General features: G+C 37.2%; 1 pseudogene; it reads left to right on the top strand.

The window, feature by feature from the left end:
- Positions 1 to 2066: 2066 nt before the first annotated feature.
- LOC102876666 lies at positions 2067 to 2393 on the top strand (annotated as a pseudogene).
- Positions 2394 to 6791: the final 4398 nt, after the last annotated feature.

Genomic DNA, 6791 nt, shown 5'->3' with positions numbered 1-6791 from the left:
GTACAGACCAACCAGTGCCCATTAAAAAAAATTAATTTCGTCAGCAAGCATTTTACATGCAGTGTTAAGGGAGTCAGTGGGTTAGTAGTAAGAACTAAAGGGGACAAGCTAGAATGTAGAGTAAAACCCAGCAACTGCCAAGAAAGGGAGCAGCTACTTAAAATAACAAGGAAGAGAAAATTTGGTTGTCAGAACCCAAGAAGGATAGAAAAAAAATGTTTTCTTAAAGAAGCAGAGGTGCCAAGACAGAGAAAGAACAAAGAGCCACACGTTTCTGAATGAAACTTCAACCCAGTTCTAGTCTCAGTTCATACCAATTATTTTTCTACTGGGTTAATTGAATGAATCGGTTATTTTTTCATTAAACTGAGTCATTGGCTCTTTTTCCTTTCAGCTCATATCTAGTTCATCCTAAGTATCTAGGAACTGACACTCTCACAGTATCCAAAAAGATCACTATGACTAAGTATCATCTTCTCTCTCTGGCTTATATAATCACTTCCTGCTGCTATGTTTCTGTATTTGCCTTCTTAAAGTTTATACTCCAGCATCAGCAAGAGGGATATTTCGCAACATATACGAGACATCACATTATTTTTCTGCTCAATAAATAGTACTGTTTTCCTCATCTCACTCAGAGAGAGAATAAAATTGCTTACAATGGCCCAGGAAGACCACCATCTCCACTACCAACTTGTGGGGTCTCTCACTCCTCTATAAATTCCCATAAGCTTTTTTATCAGGCAAGGAAAACCAATGTGTATCAAAGTTAAAGGGAATCTACAGAGTTTTCAGTGGTTTCTTTTTTAAAAGTAGATTATCATATCTTTCTTCCAAGCTAGAACGGTCGAAAGTAACAGCAACAACACCAACAAGAACTCAACAGAACGATAGCAATAAAACCTCACCTCTCAATAATTATACTGAATGTGAATGGCTTAACTGCACCACTGAAGAGAAAAAGAGTAGCAGATTGAATTAAAAAACCCAAACAAACAACAATATGCTGTCTACAAGAAACACACTTGAAAAGTGAAGATAAAGAAAGCTTAAAAATAAAAGGGTGAGGGGGAAAAAATATACCAAGCAAATGACCATCAGAAAAAAGCAGGAGTAGTGATATTAATCTCTGATAAAATAGACTTCAGCATTAAAAAAAACCCCACAAATGACAAGGAAGGTCACTATATAATGTTTAAAGGGTCAATAGAACAAGATGATATAACCATAAGAAATATCTATACACCAAATGATAGAGCTGCAGAATATACAAAACAAACATTAACAGAACCAAAAAGAGAAATAGACACTATCACAATAGTAGTAGGAGACATCAATAAACCACTTCCAAGAAAAAATAGAACTACCAGAAAGAAACTCAACAAAGATGGTAAAAAATCTCAATTTGCTAGATATTGTTGTGCTGTTGATTGCCGTAGAGTTGAGCACAACTCATAGCACCTCTATGTCTTTCCATAACTATCATCGTTCCTCCAAATTCATAGAGTTTCCAGAGGCATGTGGTTTAGGAAGTGGATACCATTCCTGCTTCCAAACCTGTTTTACAATTGAGAGCTCCACCAAACACTGTCCACTTTGGGAAACCATTATGGTATTTGATACCCCAGTGGCACACGTTCAGCATCACAGTAAACTCAGATAACTTCATACAGCACATTGACAAAAAGGAATGTACAAAGTGGAAGAATGTTCCTCCAAATATAACAACACTAGTCTCACTTTGCAGTGGCTAAGTATCCTCAAGTTGAATACAACTCATAGCGACTCTTACACAAAAGACTGGAACACATGATGTCAGGATTTGAAATTCAGCAGCAATTATGGTCACATGTTGATAACTTTTAAGATTACAACATAGCTTCTTACCACTAGGACACCGGAGCTCTTATGTTGATAACTTTTAAATAAAGGAAATAATTACATGAGTCTACTTGTATGTATGTTTAATGTATTTCATTATAAATAGGAACAATAGAGCGCAACCATCCTTCCTCCGTGGCAGCCATAGATGTGCAGCAGCCATAGCTGTGTGCTACCCTATGGCCATGGGCCTCAACAAGGACCACAAAGTCACCAAGAACGGGAGCAAGTCAAGGCACAGCCACCGCCGCAGGTGCCTCACCAAGCACACCAACTTCGTACGGGACATGATCCACGAGGTGGGTGGCTTAGTGCCCTATGAGCGTTGCGCCATGGAGCTACTCAAGGTCTCCAAGGACAAGCAGGCCCTTAAGTTCATCGAGGGTGGGGACACACACCCGCGCCAAGAGGAAGGGACAAGAACTCAGCAACGTCCTGGCCACCATGAAGAAGGCGGCTGCCAAGAAGGACTGAGTGTGCCCCACTGTTCCCCAAAGCCCTCACCCATCTGATGTAATAAAGTGTAACAACAACAACAAAAATAATAAAAAAGAAGGAACAATAGAAAGAAAAAAAACAAACCAAGTTTATTGTTTATATAGCTTACAGACATATGCAGGCTAATGCACCCTGAAGCAGCTCAGTATACTTTCTTCTCCAATGTGAATGGAATATAATCCAAATAGATCATGTTTTAGGTCACAAAGCAAGCATCAATAAATTAAAAACAGAAATAATAAAGAGCATCTTCTTAGATCATGATGCTGCAAAGTTAGAAGTAAATAACAAGATGATAAACAGGTGGGGGTGTACCATACATTTGAAAGCTGAACAACACCTTGCTTGAACATGAACACGTAATAGAAGAAATAAAAAATTAAATATGAAAGTTTTTTGAAACAAATGACAATGAAAATACAACTAACTAAAACTTAGGAGAAACAGTAAAACCATAATTATAGGGCAAATTATAGCAATATGCAAACATATCTAAAGGGAAGAAAAAAATGATAATTGATTCTTTTTTTTTTTTTTGTGAGTGTACCGTCAAATCAGATCTGACTGGTACAGGAGGAGATTGTCCCTCCTTTTCCCGGCAGAGCATCGGGTGGATTTGAACCATGTGCCTCTGGAATTATAGTTGCAGCTCCTTGCCACTAGGCCACCAGAGCTCCCCTGATAATTGATTCTTTAACCCAGTATCTTGGAAAAAGTTGAAAAATATTAGCAAGAAAACCCAACCCACTAGAAACAAATTTGAAATTATAAAATTAGAGGAGAAATACATTAATAGAAACCAGAAAAACAATTGTAACCATAAACAAGACCAGAAGTAGGTTCTTTCAAAAGTCAATAAAACTGACAAACCACTAGAAAAACTAACAAAGGAAAAGAAAGAAAAGAAAAAATAATCTGATTAAGAGATGCAAAGGGCAATATCACAACAGATCCAACTAGAATAAAAAGGTTAACAGTGGACTATTATGAAAAAGTAGATTCAAACAAGTAAGAAAATCAAGAGGAAATGGACAAAATACTTAGAAACTCACAACCTACCTAAACTGAAAGAGACCAAAGTAGAACACCTGAACAGATTCATTACAAAAGAAAAAATAGAACAGGTAATAAGACAACTTGAAAAAAAAAAGAGGGGGTCCCCTGGCCAGATGATTTTACTACTGAATTTTATCAAACATTCAGAGAATTATTACCAATTCTCCATAAAGTACCTAAAAAAATAGAAAAAGAACTCTTCCAGACTCATTCTATGAAGCAAACATATCCTTGATACCAAAGTCAAGCAAAGTCTCCACCAAAATAGAAAACTATAGGCCTATATGTCTCATGAACATAGATGCAAAAATCCTCAATAAAAGGCTGGCCAATATAATCCAAGTGTACATTTTTTAAAAAAATTCACCATGACCAAGTGTGATTCATAACAGTTATGAAAGGATGGTTCAACATAAGAAAAACAGTGTAATTTATCACATTATCAAAGCAAAGAACAAGAACCATATGATCCTGTTATTTGATGCAGAAAAGGCCTTTGATAAAATCTAATACCCTTTCCTGATTAGAACACTCAACAAAATAGGAATAGAGGGGAATTCCCTCAACCTAGTAAAAAGTACATATGCAAAACCAAGAACCAACATCATTCTCAATGGTGAGAAATTAAAGGCATTTCCTTTAAGAACAGGAATTAGGCAAGGATGCCCTTTGTCACATTTCCTATTAAATAGTGTATTGAAAGTCTTAGCGATAGCAATAAGACAAGGGAAGGAAATAAGAGATATTCAAATTGGCAAAGAGGAGGAAAAATTATCTGTGTATGTGATAGTATACTTAGAAAACCCTAAAGACTCAGCAAGAAAATTACTGGGCATTATTGGCCAATTCAGCAATGTGGCAAGATACAAGAACAACATACAAAAATCAATTAGATTTCTTTACAGCGACAAATACAGAAATGGTGCTAAGAAAAACAATCCCCATCACAATAGCCAAACACCAATAATTGTAGAGGGGCTTCAGGCCTTTTGTTCATAGGATTGCAATGAGCTGTGCTTGACTCTACAGCAATCAACAACAACAAATCTAACTAGAAACACAAGAGACCTATTCAAAGAAAATTGCAAAACATTACTACAAGAAACAAAAACAGACCTGGAGAAATGGAAGAATATATCAAAGTCTTAGATAGAAGACTCAATAGTGTGAAAATGACAATTCTGCCAATGGAAATCGATAAGTTCAATGCAATCCCAGTACAAATACCAATTCCATTCTTTAACAAGATGGAAAAGGCAATTTCCAATTTCATCTGGAAGGGAAAGAGACCCCAAATAAGTAAAGCACTCCTGAAAATGAGAAACAAGGTAGGAGGCATGGATCAATGGAACAGAATTGAGAACTCAAAAATCAGCTCATTTACTTATGATCAATTGATTTTTAACAAGGAGACAAAATTAGTTAAATGGGGAAACAAAATTCTCTTTAACAAATGGTGTTGGCAAGATTGATAACTCAAGCAAGACCCACACCTCACAACATACATAAAAACTAATTCCAAGTATATCAAGGACCTAGGAGTAAAATCAAGGACAATAAACTTCATCAGAAAAAAGCTTGGAAGAATTCTAGAAGCCCTAATCCACAACATGAACAGTCTTCCAAGCATCCTGAAATACCTACAACAAGGAGAGAATAAAATGGGACCCTCTAAAAATCAAATGCCTATGCACATCAAAAAACTTCTCCAACAGGGTAAAAAGGGAAACCACAGATTGGGAAAAAATATTTGGTAGTGACATATCTGATAAGGGACTCATATCTAAAATTTATGGAATACTCCAATACCTCAATAAAAAAGTAAACAACCCAATTGAAATATGGGCACAGGATATAAATAGATACTTCATTAAAGAAGACATTCAGATGGCAAACACATGAAGAAATATTCAAAATCTGTAGCTCTCAGAGAGTTACACATCAAAATAATTATGAGATACCATCTCACAGTAAAAATAGCATAGTTCAACAGAAGAGTAAATAGCAAATGCTGGAAAGGAAGTAGAGAGATTGGAACCCTTGTTCACCATTGGTGGGAGTGTAAAATGGTACAACCACTATGGAAGGCAGTATGTCATTTTCTCAAAACGTTGGAAATAGAAATATAATTTGACCCAGCAATTCCACTACTGGGAATTTATGATAAAGAAACAAAGACCATGGCCTGTATCAGGTTCGCCTTAGTCTCCAGACTGATATCATTGCTCTTCAGTACTTTGGCGAGGTCTCTAACAGCAGACTTTCCCAACACAATACTTCTTTAAATTTCCTGGGGCTGGTGGTAAGAGTGTATATTGTGGAGCCAAGCAAACTAAAGCTATTCACAATCTCAATCTTTTAACCATCTGTCACAATGCTGCCAATCTGCCCAGTGGTGCGAATCTTTGTTTCTTGATATTGAGCTTCAATCCATATTGAAAGCTGCAGTCCTTGACCTTCTGCAAGCGCTTTAAGTCCTCCTCAGTTTCAACAAGCAGGGTTGTGTCATCTGCATGATGCAAGATGTTGATGAGTGTTCCTCCAATCCTGATGCCACATTCCTCCTCATACAGCCCAACCTCCCAGATGATCTGTTCTGCATATAGATTGAAAAGGTATGGAAGTGGGGTACATCCATGGCATACACCCTTCCTGATTTTGAACCATGCCGTGTCTCCTTGCTCTGTTCTGATGACTGACTCCTGGTCCAAGTATAGATTTTGCATAAGCACAATCAAGTGTTCTGGGATTACCATTCTTCTCAGAGTCAGCCACAGTTTATTGTGATCCATACAATCAAAAGCCTTTGCTTAGTCAATGAAACACAGATAGACATTCCTCTGGTACTCTCTGCTTTCCGCCAAGATCCATTTAACATTAGCTATAATACCCCTAGTACCACCCTAGTACTGCACACCTGGTAGTTCTTTGGCAATTATCTGTTGGTCCAGTTGTTTGGGGATCATTTTCAGCAGAATCTTGCTTTCATTGTGATATTGTTAGGTAATTTCCACATTCTGTGGGAACACTTTTCTTTGAAAAAAGAACAAATATAGGTCTCCCAGTCAATTGGCCACGTGGTTGTCTTCTAGATTTCTTGGCACAACTTGATGAGCACATCCAGGGCATAATCTGTTGAAATATGTCAATTGGTATGCCATCAATTCCTGGGCCTTGTTTCTTGCCAATTCTTTCAAGGCAGCTTGAACTTCTTCCTTCATCACCAAAGGCTCTTGCTCATAGGTTGTTTCATTAAATTCTTCTGTGTCCACCAATTCCTTTTGGTACAATGACTCTGTATACTCCTTCCATCTTCTTTTAATGTTTCCTGGATCATTTAATATTCTGCCCAAAGC

Source organism: Elephantulus edwardii, unplaced genomic scaffold, assembly GCF_000299155.1.
Source record: "Elephantulus edwardii isolate Elephantulus edwardi_28Jun2011 unplaced genomic scaffold, EleEdw1.0 scaffold00016, whole genome shotgun sequence".
Lineage (NCBI taxonomy): Eukaryota > Metazoa > Chordata > Mammalia > Macroscelidea > Macroscelididae > Elephantulus > Elephantulus edwardii.
This window is presented reverse-complemented; position numbering and strand designations above follow the sequence as displayed.